General features: G+C 45.4%; 1 long non-coding RNA gene across 2 annotated transcripts; it reads right to left on the reverse strand.

The window, feature by feature from the left end:
• Nucleotides 1-1,298: 1,298 nt before the first annotated feature.
• Nucleotides 1,299-7,338, reverse strand: LOC134478231 (uncharacterized). 2 transcript variants are annotated; one of them, XR_010050722.1, is made up of 5 exons: nucleotides 7,159-7,338; nucleotides 4,943-5,046; nucleotides 4,601-4,702; nucleotides 4,354-4,441; nucleotides 1,299-2,586 (listed from the first exon to the last, which is right to left on the reverse strand). It is a non-coding gene; the product is annotated as an uncharacterized LOC134478231 (long non-coding RNA). The 2 variants fall into 2 exon arrangements; XR_010050721.1 differs by having other exon boundaries at nucleotides 4,354-4,444.
• Nucleotides 7,339-15,572: the final 8,234 nt, after the last annotated feature.

The following is a 15,572-nucleotide window of genomic DNA, read 5'->3' on the forward strand; positions in this document are numbered from 1 at the left end:
TTCACAAAACCTTTAAGTCTGACATTATGCCCACTTGGCTGGAGGAAAACCACTTAAGCTGACTTCTTTGTCTTTCCAAACATTCAAAACATTGCTTTGCTTTCCGGTAAAATTAAGACCCTGCAAGCCTCTTCTACCACAAAACACAGAGCCAGCTATTTTCTCGAGTCCTGGTTCCTTTACCATAAAACAGTGTCAGAAATCAAAATGTAGACCCTGGATGAATGTAGTAGGCTTCACGCATGCGGCCCAGGAGTATGTACTGCCTGAATGTCTAGGTAGCTGCACTAAGAGGGTCACGTCTCTATGGGGTTGTGACCTCACCTTGATTTACCGCTTTGATTCTACGTTCAGAAGACTTTAAATTCTTTGTTCTATTTCCGCACCCATCAGGGCTCCACCTGCACGCTTCACCGTCAGCTCTGAGACTGAGAATTTCCACGTTCCCTGTGTCTACCTCAGGGCTGAACTTTGTCTGTAGAGGGCACAGACACACAGTGCTGCAGGAAGGCAGAGTTTTTGTGTGTTTTGTTTTTCCGGGTTCTGTGTATGCAGGTTTTGCAGCCTGAGTAGCTATTTTAGGACCTAATTCTTGCAGGGTGTTATAACCAGAGGTCACCATGCGGGCAGTATTGAGCATGATTTCAGGGAGACTCTGGCCACCCCAGATTCTCAGTGATGAGACTTCCAGCACGGCCATCAGTGACCTCTCTGCTGTCTTGTGAGCCGTGACTGTGATGTCCCCACCCGGGAAAGCACAGGCCTAAATGTGCTATGGGGGAGCACGGGGGCATCTTCCACGCTGGAGCTCTGTCACTGAGCTAGCGATGACCCTTTTACTGGACAGTCTCTACATTTCTTAGAGTTCTCTTCAAATCCTGCTGACCAACTGCTGATCCCAAGTGATAATTATTAAGTATTTTCCACTAAACTTTCCCTGTTTGGTGCTATATATAAGTTCTGTCTCTTGACAGAATTATTAGTCAAACTCTGACTAATAATAAACGCACTCTAATGATGTGTCCCACCTTTTCTGACCTGCAAGTTTATCTTCTTTTTGTTACAAATAGTGTCATTCTAATCCCTAATGCACTAGGTTACTAAGTATATCTATTTACCCAGATTTACCCACTAGCTTTAATTTTACTTCCCTTTCTTGCGTAATCACACGACACATGGACTCTCGTCACTTATCCCAATGAACACTTGTGAATATCTGCCTATATAATGTTTTATTAAACTCTAAACCTAAGTCATAAAGACTAATGAAAAACAGCAAAAAACAATAAAATGCCACATTTTAAATTTTATGCAATGGAGTTTATATTAATAAGGATATGAATTAATCATTTCATTTTTGAGTCATAAAACTGAAAATTAGTAAGAAAGAATATGTTAGTAGTTATGACAAATTTAATAACACTGCAAACAGAAGGAGTACAAGTAATCAATAAATCTAAAATCTGATTCTCTGGCAAAAGGAGACAAACGATACATATTTTAAATTAGATGAATAAAGAAATTATAAATGTGCAACAAAGGACAATAGAAAAGAGGAAAAAAGGAAGGAGGGAAATGTAATGATATAGCTGGAGAGACTGTCTCCATGTAAGTAAAATTCAGCATTTATCCCCAGATAAAATTCTTAGAGATGGAAGAGTGTTTACTTAACACGATTCAGAGTGCCATCTGAATGTCAGCTTACATTTGAATATAAAATAATGGGTGAATTATCATAGAGTCACAAGTGTGTAAGTTTCAAAAGGGAAAAGCTGTCTGGAGAAAAGAAAGCCCATGGACCCATTAGCAAGATCATCTCTTCAAATATAAAAATCCACAGTCATTTGGATTGGGCTGCTTTGATAACATTTTACCATTAATAAAATACATAACCTTGTAGAAGAGCCTGTGTACTCTTCTAAATGAATTTGGTCTAGAGTTGAAAACCCAAATGCTCCAGCTAGAAGGCTGTTCAAACCTTTCCTTCATCTAAACAGTTTCTTAAACAAACTGAAACCAAAGAAGCGGCAGGAAAGAACTAGTTTCAGTCAGACAAATTTTTTTCAAACACAGAAACTGTCACTCAGTGAGTGGCAGACAATTCCAGGGTCCCTCTGTGCCCGAATCCTTCCCTGAGACCCCAGCTCCCTCCTGGCCACCAGCTGTGTGTCGGAGCCACATCTGGTGCATGGGCCAGCAGAGGAGGGGACACTGTGGGCCGGGTCCCTCACGCCACCCTTCTGTTCTCAGGCTCTTCACCGGGGAACCGACAAAGACTTTATTTCCGAGTTGCAGTTTTACTGGGGGAAGCAGAGTTTTAGGGGAGGTAAGTCCTCGCTATGACCCAGGTCAGCACGCTGCAAAAGGGATTCCAACTCAGGTCTACACAAGGGCTGGGGCCCTGAACTTGCTGTCTTGGGGACGGTGTCGGAGCCCTGCTGGGAAGTGACCTGCACAGAGCAGACAGACACTGTGTGCGATTCTCTCCTGCTCTGCTCCCAGGTACTGTTCAAAGGAGCGAGCACTTTGCTTTCATTCCGCTGCCTAGGTCGCCTTCCACGACAGCAGCCTTGTGAAGGAGTCGGTCTGGATGAAGTCCATGTTTAAATGAAAATATCACAGAATACAATTTTACCCTTGAAGAATCCCAGGCCCGGTAATTTTTCAACAGATTGAATGCATTAAGCTTTTGTATATATATAGAGGCATGCTCGAAGATATACAAAGTCAATCGGAAAGTAACAATTCCTGTCCCTTAAGAACTTATAACCTAAAATATACCACCGGGATGTGGGCTCGAATACACAAATTCAAACAAACACCAACACATGAATAAAGAAGAATAGTCCAGCCTTTCAGGCCTGTGTTGAACAGAACCGCTTTTAACATACACACACAAATTAGAGTAGTATTTAAACACAGATCAGAACCTGCCTCACTGGGAAGATGAGAGTTTTCCTGGGGGCGGGAGATGGTCGCCCACCTGACTTTACACACCCACGTTTCGCCAGCTCAGAAACGCCTGGAAAACAAGCTCTTACAACTGGCGTGCAAAACTGTGTTCCTGTAAACTAACGATCACCCAAAACGGTCCCATTAAAGCGAAGATTTTCTTTTTAAAAGAAAACTAATAATTTTTTTCAGAAAAAAATTAATGCAAGGATTTTCCCTCAGGTTTTGACGTTTAAAAGCCTTCTACCCATTAGGTAACTAAGATTTGGGGAAGACGTGTAGGGGAAAATCAATGGTAACGTTCACAGCAGAAGCCGGGGCCAGGGAGCGAGCTTTGTTACATGATGATGATGACGCAGCTGTAGCCAGTAGTTTTATTTCTCATTTTGCATTAAATTCTTCCTCCCTCATTTCTAGAACGTTTGAGCGATACACCCAGTAAGCAGAGGGCGTCTGTCCTATAAACAAAATACCCTCTGCCTCTCTTGCAGTTCTCCGTTGCTCAATTCCCTTTCCCAAAGCCTGAATTTTATTTAGGAAAAACTTTTCACAATTAATTTAAATCAGGCTACTTCTGCAGCTCTTCAAAACTTAAAGAACCATTTCATATGCAGACACTGGCCAAATCTACCTCCTGGGTATTGATTGATTTAAAAACTCAACGTCAGAACTAAGCAAAGCCAAACCCTTATCTCCACCCTGTCTGTGAATGTGGCTGGCGGATTAGCCTGAAAATTACAGCGTGCAGGGCTCCTAGGACTGAGTATAAGGACAGCTCCCAGAGGAGGGTTTTCATCCTCTCCTGATTTATTCCTTCCTGTCCTCCAACTACTCCTTCCCAGGGCAGAGGCTCAGTCTTTCGTCTTAAAGTCATTGGAAGAGTGAAATCTATTTTAGGAGGGCAAAACAGCATCATTCACTGCGTGGTGGTCACATGGGTTAGCAGTTCCTGGGTAAAATAAAGCGTCCAGAACCCCTGGACCCTTCAGATCTTTCTGGGGCCCTCGGAGAGTGCAGCCCTGTCTCTGTTATTGGGCATCTATTTCCCAACACTTATTGAGTACCCTTGAGTAACCATGCACCAGGTACTATCATGCCACAGTTATTTGCTGTCCGGCTGGTGTGGACACCTTCTGGCTGCAGCCTTCTTTATGACCTTGACCTTCTATCACAGACAGCAGCTCCCTTGGAGCAGGGACCGGGATGGGAGTAGGACAGTCTGTGCCTAGCAGGCAGCCTAGACCATTTCCTCAATTGATACTTTGTGTATCAAAGATCAGGAGTGAACTAGATATTATTTCTGGCTTTGAGCCTGATAAAATTGAAACCATTATCTTTTCTCAATTAATTTTTCTGAAGTTTCTCGTTGGTCTATGGAATGTGTTGGTGGGTAGAGCTTACCTCAATCCGAGTCAGAAGGAAATTGAATTTCTGTCCTTGGGGATTCACCTCCATTTCAGTCTCTGCCAGATGTGCTGGTTACACATGCCTGCTTTGTGAATACAATGAGCCCGACTTATTTTATTGACTGCATTAAAACAATGGCTAATTTTATTCCAAACTCCACACAGTGCCACAGAGCTGTATCTACCATAACGATGTTAGAGAGTTGTGTGCTGCGGGGCAAATTTGCCAACTGGAAACTCACCTCCACCCTGCGGCCCGGCTCGAGACCGTGGCTGGGGAAAGACCTTTTCAATCCTCCTCACGTCCTGAGTTTGCTTCAGGCGCTCAGTTCTTCTGTAGGCTCCTGAAATATACGACCCAAGCTCACTGCATGTGTAGAGCTTCATTAAGATGTATATACTATGGGACGCAAACACGGGAGGTTGCTATCTCAGCATCCGCTGACCTGTTGTTCAGGCCCCAGCACTGGCAGCATCGGTGCTCAGCTGCCCACTGCACTGGGCATCTGCGTGGTGCCAGCCTTGTGTGCAGGACATTCCTACGGCTCGGAAATGTGGATCTTTCCCCTTGGCCGGCCACCTACCTCCACACTGCACAAAAGAAAGAAATAGGGTAGCTGAAGACGGCTCGGTGAGCAGAATTTCCAAGCAGCAAGGCACCGGGAGTAGTTTTGCAGCCCATCTTTTCCTAAGTAAAAGAAAGAAAAAGGAATTGCTTGCCATCGACCTCAGACCCTCTGGGGGTGAAAGAGATCTCTCTGAACTTTCTGGAAAGCTTAATATGAGTCTCCCATGATTTGCATATTTGTCATGATTCAAACACAGAAGCTCTCTGACGGCAGGGAAGGACACAGGAACCCTGAAGGACGCAACGCCTGTCTCAGTGGAAAAGGCTTGGCTTTGCGAGGATCCAGCCTGAAGTGAGGAGGGATAGCTCAGTACTAGAGCTGGGTTCTCCTCACAGCTCCTGTGCGCTGCCCCCCAGAAAACGGGCTGAAGACCAGAGGAGGAGGTCTCTTGAGCTCAGGAAACAGTGCATAGAGTGCCCAAGCAAGACGGGTGTCCTAAAAATACAGAGTTGCCTCAGAAGAGGCCACTGGCCGCTTCTTCCAAGCTGTTTCTGTCTCGGCGCCATCAACCATGGGCCAATCCCGTAAACCGTGAGCCAGTTCAGCCTCCTCTCTTCCAAGTCACAGGTGACGGGTAATGTTTCCCAGTGATAGGAAGTGACCAACACCATGGCACTGCTGAGGGCCACAGCACAGCCTCAGCAGAACAGGCAGCACTTGGCTGTCCACACACAGGCAGGAAAAAGGCTGAGGTGGCCAGGAAGCTTTCTAACACCATCACCATGCCACACACTCCCTAAGACAAAGGAGTAATATTTATTCTAAATGTTATTATCGAAAGTTTAATATTAAAAGATATAATGCCAATGTGGGGCCCAGAGAGAGAAAAGTCAAAGCCTTCCAAGAATCAACCATGCTGGGACTGAGAGGAGACCACCAAGAAGTCAACCAGCCGGCCTTTCTGGCGAGCCACGCAAGCACGTGGGCAGGAAGAGGGAAGTCCCGTGAGCCCCCCGAATCAAATCCCCCAGCCCAACACTCTCCGTAAACAACCTGCGGGCTCTGAGGACAGGCTGAGTTGATAGCAACTAAGGTACAAAAAGCAACTAAATGCTCGTATTGCCAGCCCTGACCTGGGGCCAGCGGTCTGAGCATCTGTTGGGAGGGTGACCGTGTGCAGTGCAGCAAATATGGGCGATTCCCTTCTGTCTCGTCTTTCAAACCCCATACTGTTCTCACGTTTTGCTTTGTTCTGATTGCTTTTGCTTTATCCAGTATTCTGCTTTGATTGGTTTTATTCTGTTGTTTTTGGTTTGATTTTGCTGTACCTGATGGAATGGACACCTACGTGAAGATAATAAGGCATACTACGGTAGCTGCTATTGGTCTCCTAGCGTCCTGCTTTGAGGTTCTGTACCAATTTTGCTGCTTTGTTTTGACTGGCTTTGTTCTGTTTTGTTTTGTTGGATTTTACTATCTTTAAAAAATATATAATGCCTTAAAATGTACGGCTTAGCTTTTAAATAATATTATTTGATAAAATTACTTATTAAAGTTATTTACATTGTCCAATAATGTCTTTCATTTTAAGAGTCTGGTTTATTCCAACTGATGCTATTTCATATAGAATTATGAAATACATGAGTCAAAACTGATCTGAAAGATCTTTATTCAAATCCACTAGTTTTATGATTGGGAAATGAAAAATCACTTTTCCAAAGTCACATGTCTTAAAAGGGTCAAAACAAATCACATACTTCTTCATTTCTAGTTCAGGATTTTTTACATTACTTTGCACCTGTTGCTCATAAATACAGAACTTTAATAAATACAAAGCTATTTAGACATATACATAGACCAATAAATATTTATAAATAATGTTAAATATATAAACATTGTTAAATGGCACATTTGATGAAAAACAAAACCACTTGAAAGTTCAATCTGTATTCGATGAAGAACTATTTTACATCATCTGAGAATATTAGAATTTAGTTAATAACACAGTTTTTAATAGCTAACTACCAAATTTCTTAATTTTTCATTAATTCCATAAACAGGAACTGCATATCTACAGCGAGCTAATGACACGGGCAGTGCACACGTTCCTGCGTAAGATGCACAGTCTGGAATTTAGATAATAAAAAATCTAGAGAGTATAAAATGCAGTGACTTTATATGATGTCCTAGGTGAACTTGCCTTGGGTAAATTGCTTAATCTGAGTTCTTACCGTAGAGGGAAAATACTCAACATCATCCTCTATTTAGGTCCATGTGTGTCAAATGAAGGCAGTTCACTGGAATGCTACGATCGCTCCGTGCACCTCAGCACCAATCACTCTTACTTCATGCCAGGCTAGGGGACATCTATGACAGAGCAGTCACCTTGGTCCTAGGCGCGCAGGAGGACCTCCAGGACGTGCTGCCTTGGGGAAGGAAGAATTATCTGTACTAAGTAAGCAGTGTCTCAGGCGAGGGAACAACACATTTACAGGCTGAAGGCTGAAGAGAGAGAGACAGCTTACCTCATCGGGGAGCCCGCCTTGTGCTGCTCAGTACAATAGCCTCTGGTCACATGTGGCTAAATTTAAATGTAGATGACTTATAATTGAATCAGCCTAAACATTCAATTACTTAGTCACATAGGCCACATTTCAAGCCCGTGATGGGCTCCTGCAGCTGGGGGTTGCTGCGCTGGAGGGGAAGGACCAGAGCAGCTCTGGTCCTGCGTGAGCGGCACTGGTCTGCATGCTGAAGGACCTACACTCAGGCAGTTAGGGGACACAGGCGGTCAACGAGAATGGAGAAGCAGATGGGGCAGGGCCTGGAGACCCCGGTACCAAGTAAATGAGCTAGGATTTTACTCTAGGGGCCACGGGCATGTTTCTGTATAAATCGTCTACTTTGCAAAGTAAATTCAAATTGAACTGTTCTTAATCTGAGGCACCTTACATAAATTGTTTAAATGGCCTCTTCACAGTGTATCTTCGTGAAATAAATTTCACTTGGGGAGAAACTGAATCAGTGGAGACCGGGTTCCTTTTACTGTTGAAGAATACTGGAACTCGCCCCAAGCCCAGCAGCAACGGGTACAAGTTCAAACTATGACCCAAGACTCCACCCTTCAATTTGAATGTGTCTGTGACTAAATACAACCACATTATATAATGCCTTACTGGTGGAAAAATGTTAATTGATGATATTGATATTTCTGGCTAAATATTTCAACTAAAAAAATACTGATGTCTTAACATGTTGAAAACATACTTTTGAAAGAATTTAATTTTGCATCTGCGTTTCCCTGTCCAAGGTCAGGTGGAGACCCGTCTACACAGAAAATAAAGCAACCTTGAGAGGGTAAATTGCTGGCACTTGTTCTGAGAGCGGCATTGAGAACGACGAGGAGACGTGTACGAAATCCAGCTCGTACCCTGTCCTTGTGTGAGGGGATCGCTGCGGGTTTTTAAATCATGATGTGGTCTTTTATTAATGAATCTCGCAATCTTAAAAATGCCGCTCTTCGGAGAGCAGTGTGCATTCTTTGCATTATTAATCTCTCCACCCCTTCCTGTCCTTCCTATCTAACTACAAAACACTTAACCAAATAATAGAGCCCAATGACACCCTCACTGCTGACTCTAAGAGGAATGCTACGTGAGGTCCAAGACGAGAATAAAAACGTCTCCTGTACTCTAGGTAAACAGCATTCAGAGTAAAGCCAGTTTACAGTGGGGTGATTTTATAGGGCTTTGTTCAATATTACAACTTGGCCTTCTCAAGATCCTGTGAAGGTTACGAGCTTATTCACAAGAGACTCTTCATTATAAATGGAGAGATATGTCAGGACCAACAAAGCAGTTTGCAAATTATTAGGCATTATATTCAGCCACGTAGTTATAAAGCACAGCCCAGAAATGTTGAGGATGGGTGGCGTCTTCAAATGAATTGATTGAATAAATCACTTACTGGGTGAGCTCTGATTTCACAGCATAATTCCTTCTGCAACTTGTGCTTTCTTAACTCCATGAAAACTTTAAAAATGGGAAGCCTGGCCATAAACAGTTATCCACTTCCTTCAGTTAAATAAAATATGATTAAATTTCCCCATCCAACCTTTACTGAGCTATTGTTTGTCAATTTGATATTCCTGTTGTATTACTATGCTTGGAGATACCTATTCCAACTTTCTAAATAAGACTGGTTGATTTTTTTAAAAAGAGACCAAGAACAGGACTGAGACAAAATTCTTACTTCATACCACTCAACAAATTTCGTCTCATTTCAGCTCTCCACAAATTAAGTCATTTCATAATTATACATCAAGGCAAGTAGGCTAAGACTGGCAGCCAGAAAGAACCTTCCAGAAATCACTGACTAAGCCGAACAAGCCCATACTCCAAAACTTTGAGTTTTTATACTTAATTTTACTTTTGTGTGTGAAGCTTTCTTAGGTCAACAGGGAAATCGTTTTTAAAATTCTTTTTTTTTTTTTTTTTTTATCGGTACCAGGGATCGAACTCACGACTGCCTGCTTTCAAGGCAGGCGCTTATGCCGCTGAGCTAAATCCCCAGCTCCGTTTTTAAAATTCTTAAACTTAACTGTTTTCCTGCGATCATTCCATCACGTGACTCATGAAGTAAAAACAGGGAGTCCGAGCTTCACTAACTGTTGAGTCACAAAGCAAGTGAATCTTAGCTACAGCAGGGTGTAGAAGGTTACACCCCCCAGGAGCCCCACAGCCCAGGACCAGCATTCGGCCCTTATGTGTGTTTCACAAGTCACAGAAGGGGTGTGGACCTGTGTCCAGAAAAAGGGTCTATCTCGGTGTTTGTTATTGCTTCTTTGTACCGCATCCCTGTTCTCCAAGGAAGTGCAGAGAACGGGAGCTTAAGCCTCTGCTTTCCTAAGGCGAGGGGCAGGGGCAGGGGCCGGGGTGGCGTGGGGGGTGGAGGGAAGGGTGGTTGGTGTCAGCACACTTTGTAACTGACCCTTCATCCCGTGAAGTACACAGGGCAGTTATTACCAATCCTGGCTTCCTGATTAAGAAGAGAAAACTCTGAGGAGAACCCCTTGTTCCCCAAAGCCGTCATCATGTGGGGCCACTTTCACTCGGGCAAACTCCACTCATCTGTAAGTTCCAGTCTCCTGTGTGAGTCTGTGATGCTCACCAAGCCTAGCACAAAATGAACCACACCAACCGGACAATTTGTAAAAGCCAAAGAACCCATAAAAATCTAAGACACATAGGAATTTACTAATATTCCTGTTGGTTTACACATAAGGAGGCTTAGGACTGACAATCTAATTATATCATGTCACTATTTGGAAATAAATTAGGGTGATAATCAAGGACTCTAGGATACAGTGACTTTTCAGAAAACTTCACTATACCCTAATCATATCCTAGGATATACAAATTTGCATGTTCTCATTACAACCAGGAAATTACATAAAGGTCACAAGATCATGTCAATATACTCTCTAGAGAAGAACATCACTTTTCATAAAGTAGCTTAGAATCTCCTTTTAAAACTAGGTGAAAGTAAAATTGACCCTGTAGTGAATGGAGGTAATGTTTCCTTAGATTAAAAAATCCCAATGGTGAAATCATCCCCTGCATTGAGAGGAATAAAATATTACTCAAGTTGCAATTACCTGTAAAGAGCAGTCGTCCCCAGCCACCCCCTTTGGAGAAATTGATTGTTTCTTTATGCCCTTTGTTTACTCATTTTTCTTAGACTTAATGGCTGGCAAGTGACCGTTTCATTATCGTAAGACATTTCTTTCTCTCCTAGAGTGGATTCTTTTCTTCCTTGTGCTTAGCAGTAGCTCTAGTGCTCATAATTAGATGCACCTGCATTTTCAACCCCAAAGTGACTTTGTAGGTGATTGCGTGACGGTATCTAAGTTTCTTTCACATCTTGCTGTGGTTAGAGACCATATACATTTGCCGAAGTGCGTGTCATGCCCTGTCCTTTCCTGGAGGTGAGTGAGGAATGTCTGGCTTCCCCACCAAGGGGAGAGGAGAGTTCTCTGTGGCCGCCTGCACGACCTTGCTTGGGTCTGGAAGCCTCCTATCCGCATCTCTCCATTGTATCTGCATCTAGGTCATCTGTGAAGATGACAGTCAGCTTACATACACCAAACAGAAGCTATTCAGAAATATTTTTAAATGCCCTAATAGTTAATTACATAAATGTAGAAATAGACAACCCGAGTTTGAATTCCAGGCTACCTGACACTTTGTGTCAGAGAACTCACCTTTGACAATCTCGATGGTAGCCGTTCCGACCCCATAGTCCTTATGATAATTAATTGAGATAGTCAAGTAAAGCGAGAGTTCATCCACATTTAACTCTTGCCTAGAGCAGTGTAAATCACACAGTGAGTAAACAGAGCAAATGGGTTTGCTACGGACTTTGGTCTCTCTGTCTGAAGCATCCCAAGCCACAGGCTCCCTGGGCTCCGCCACACTCCCGTGGCTGCCTGCCTCACCCCACACTTAGCTCAGCACTCAGGGACCGAGTGCTGTCTTTGAGCCGCCTGGACAGGGCATGGGATTCTGGAAGACAGCAGCCCATAATACTTGACAGGGAGCAGGATGTACCTCTTCTGCTCTCTCTCAGAGTGACAGAGCATGGCACTTTTAGCCTCAAGCCAGTTTGGTGAGCCTTAGGCAGAGAGCATCTCAGCCGGGTACATAAAACTGAAAATCGAGGTAGCTAGGGTTCGAGCCCGGGATCTCTGTCCGTAACTGTCTTCTCCTCTTTCTGTTGCACAGCCACTCATGTGGAAGTCCTCTGAGGAAGGCGGGGATAATCTGCCATTAGAGCAGAGGCACCAACACAAGAACCGCAGGATTTTTATGGCCAACATGTAGATTTTCATGGGGATGGCTAGTGTCGTAGCAGGAAGAGTTAGTAACCGAAAGTTTATTGAGTCCGTATCATACGCCAGGAGCTGTCCTAAGAACTGGGAATAAAATGATTCAGGAGAACTTCATTCTCAGACTGAGTGGCCTGCTCCTGGAGAAGGTGACAAAAATCTACTGAACAGTAATTTCAGAGAAATAATTAATGAAAAGACTGCTGAAGGGGTTAGAAAGTAAGCGGGCATGAGCGCTGCGACTGAATGACCGAAATGTGACTGGGAGTGATGTGCTAGTGGAAAAGCAGGCAGAGCCCACGACCAAAGCCTCCCGCCACCTGTACCTGACGGATCCCTATCCAAGGGACCACCCTTTCAAGCTCTCCCAGGCAGACGGGTAGTAATGTCTGGGTCTCCTGGACCCACCCACTCGACCCTTCTGTCGGTGTAGGAGGAACCGGCTGATCCCACAGCCTGGCAGGGTTTGTAGAACTCTAGTAAACAGCGATGGGGTCATTCACTTAATAAATATAACTGGGAAATATCGGGGAGTCAGGGGGCACGCACAGGGGGGCATGTCTTGGGTCTCCTAGGTTTGGACAGGTCGCAAAGCCCGTGTGTTAGAGTCTCAACCCCCAAGGCAACAGGGACTTCCAACAGGTGAGCAGCTCCTGAGGCCCCCACTCGCACTGATGGATCAATGCTATCGATTAGCACAGGGTTAGGTTACTCTCTAGGTCACCAGGTTCCCGGTACAGGGCTGAGCTCTGAGTCTGCCTGTCTGTCTGTCTGCCTCTCTCTCTCTCTCTCTCTCTCTCTCTCTCTCTCGCTCTCTCTCTGTCTCTCTCTCTCACACACACACACACACACGCACCCCTCACATTCTGCATGGCACAGCAAGAAGGCTGTTGTCAGACACCAGCACCTGGTAGCGGACACCCCAGTCTGCAGAACCGTAGGCTTCTTCTCTAGGATTCAGGCTGGGTGTTCTGGCTACAGCAACACAAAACAGACGAAAACAGCATGGGAAGGAAACACTTCAAGGAGAGACCTGTAAACACAGGCAGGTAATGAGAGGGACCACGTGAGAGCTCTGTCAGCAGTTCGGGGAGATCTGGGTCTCCCCGTGGAGAGAGGATGCCCACAGCTCTTCGGTGTGAGCCGGGCCCTCTGGGAGCCCGCAGACACAGGAAGTGTGTAAGACCAAACCTTCTCTCATCACAGCGCCGTGAGGGCATCTTTCTTCTCATTCCGTCACGGCAGTACAGACTTGCTAATACAGATCTCAAGTTTAGGGCTGCACCTGGCCTGTAAGAGTTTGCTGAGTTGGTTGCTGAGTATCCTCAATTACCTGGAAAGGCTGCTTAGTCTGTCCAGGCTTCCTTGACAGAATTCACAGGCTGGGTGCCTTATAAATGACAGAACTGATTTTTCCCTTCTTATAAGGTTCAAAGTCGAAGCTCAAGGGATAAGCAGATTTGGCACCTGGTGAAACCCTTCCTCCTGAAACCCGTATGTGCCCATTTTTGTGCTGTCCTCACGCTGTGAGAGGGCAGAGGGTGGCCCTTGGGGTTTCTGCTAGAGGGGAAGGATGCATGTTCATGTCCTTCCCACCGCGGTAGACCCAGCACAAGGCATGCAAGCATTGCGACACACATTTTGGAATCAGGAGTTTTGGGGCTGGGAGAGCACAGACGTTAGGTCTCTAGTGCCAACTAAAACATCCTTCCGTTTTCCAACTACTGCCCCAAATTCTAAGTTTTAAGGAGCCCTCACAACAAAGACAGAAATGCTAAGTCTACACAATCTATGTACCACTTTGTTCAGTGTGAAGAGACATTGAACAAAATATGAAACTGGGACAACTACCCAATTCTTTCTACTGAAAAATCTGCATAAACTGAGGCATACTGCACTTTTCAAACATGGTCACATTGATAATACTGGTTTAGTTACTTTTCTCTCTCCTTGTTGAGACAAAATACCTGATGCCCAAAGTTAGGGAAGGGAAGGTTTATTTCTTACAGGTTGTTGGTTTCAGTCCATACTCAGTTGTCTGCAAGGCAAAATGACATGGCTGAGGAGCAGCGGTTCATGGCAGTGAACCCAACAAAAAAGAGAGAAGACCATGCCTTGTCCCCTCCTTACACTATATGCTGGATCCACCCCCAGGCGGGTGTAGCACTCACACCACCAATCCGAGCACTAGACAATGAACCAATCACAAATGCTAGATTTGGCCATGACCATGATTGCATGAGGCTTGGTGGGGGGGACCATCTACACATAAACCATAACAATATTCATCCTGAAAAGCCGTTCCAGACTTTGGATACTGCTGCATTAATAGATGATGGCTAGTGCCCTAATATCTCCTTCCCTTCCTGGTCTTGTTGGTTCACTGACAATTTTGGGGAGCTGATGGAGACAGTGTCTTTTGAAGGTGAATACAAAAAGCATACAACCAACTCCTTTCTCTCCTCCATCTCTCTCTGTCTCTGTCTCTGTCTCTGTCTCTGTCTCTGTCTGTCTCTCTCTCTCCCCTTTGGGAGACTGAATGCTCATAGATAAGAAGTCCAGTGAAGCCAAAGCTGCCACATTGGAGACAATGTTTGGAAAGATTGTGAAAGTCAAAGCAGAGAGAGTTGGAGACACCGCTGGGCTCCTTTCCTGTCCACATTCTGACTGCCGCAGTCCTCTCAGCATCAAGCTTCTCTGGCCCCCGCCCTCATTCTCTAGCCAGCAGCCACCTGACCCAAGGAGGAGCCGCACTTTGTCCACCATGTCCTACCCAGACTGCGAATTCCTGAGCACACCGTGTGTTGCCCTTGTCTCAAGACACTAAGACTCGGAGCATTTGCTTCCCAGCCATCCTACCCAGAGCAGACCTGCCTCTGCTGCAGAAGGAATGGCCTCAGGAGGGGACAATCCCTGTGTGACATGCCCGACCAGCAGCAAACTTTCATCCACTTCTTCCTCGACTGTCCGCACTGGGCAAAGACAAACTTCAGCCCCAGGTCAACGTACAGATGCTGATGTTGGTGAACTACTCAGTGAGGTCTGGACCCCATCTCAAGCTCACTTACAGCATCTCATGCAAAGTAGCTAAAAGAAGGAGAGGACCAATTCAAGAGACAGAACCAGCACTTATCCGGACCAAGAAAAAGAGAAAGGCAACTATTCAGAGAATGCTTTACGGGGCCCGCTGTCACCAACATCAGGTCACTTGCATCACACTGCACCACTTGGGTTCACATTATGTATTTTATATGCATTTTATTAAGAGCTGAGCCCATGAGGAAGCTGCTCTTCTCCCTCTTTTACAGACACTAGAGTGTGAGTTGCCCAGCTAGTCAGCAGCAGTCCTGAAGACCAGAGACCAGGCTGTCAGGCTCCACTCCAGGCCGTGTCTCCCATCCGGAACTCCAGTTTTTCTACTTGCTTGCTGCGTTTAGGTTACCTCCCCTCCTCCCCCCTCCCCTCCTCCTCTCCCTTCCTCCTCTCTTTCCCTCCTCCTCTCCTCCTGTGCAGTGGGAGAGGAGAAGTGGTGCCTTTGCAGGTAACAGTCTGTGCCCGCCGGGGGAGATGCGGAGCAGGAGCCTGGCAGCAGGTGGCACGGGGCCAGGGTGGGACGAGGAGGGTGCTTACAACTGACGATGAATGATTTTCAGGATTGAAGAAAAGCAAGAAAGGCGCCAGGATGCTGAGGTTCAGGGGTCAACACCTGCTCCTCCTCCGCTGTCCACAGACGGTCCACAGATCCTGACGTCTGCTCCG

The sequence above is a fragment of the Cavia porcellus genome, unplaced genomic scaffold (genome assembly GCF_034190915.1).
Source record: "Cavia porcellus strain 051 isolate PalLab524CR breed Dunkin Hartley unplaced genomic scaffold, mCavPor4.1 scaffold_12, whole genome shotgun sequence".
NCBI classification, from domain to species: domain Eukaryota; kingdom Metazoa; phylum Chordata; class Mammalia; order Rodentia; family Caviidae; genus Cavia; species Cavia porcellus.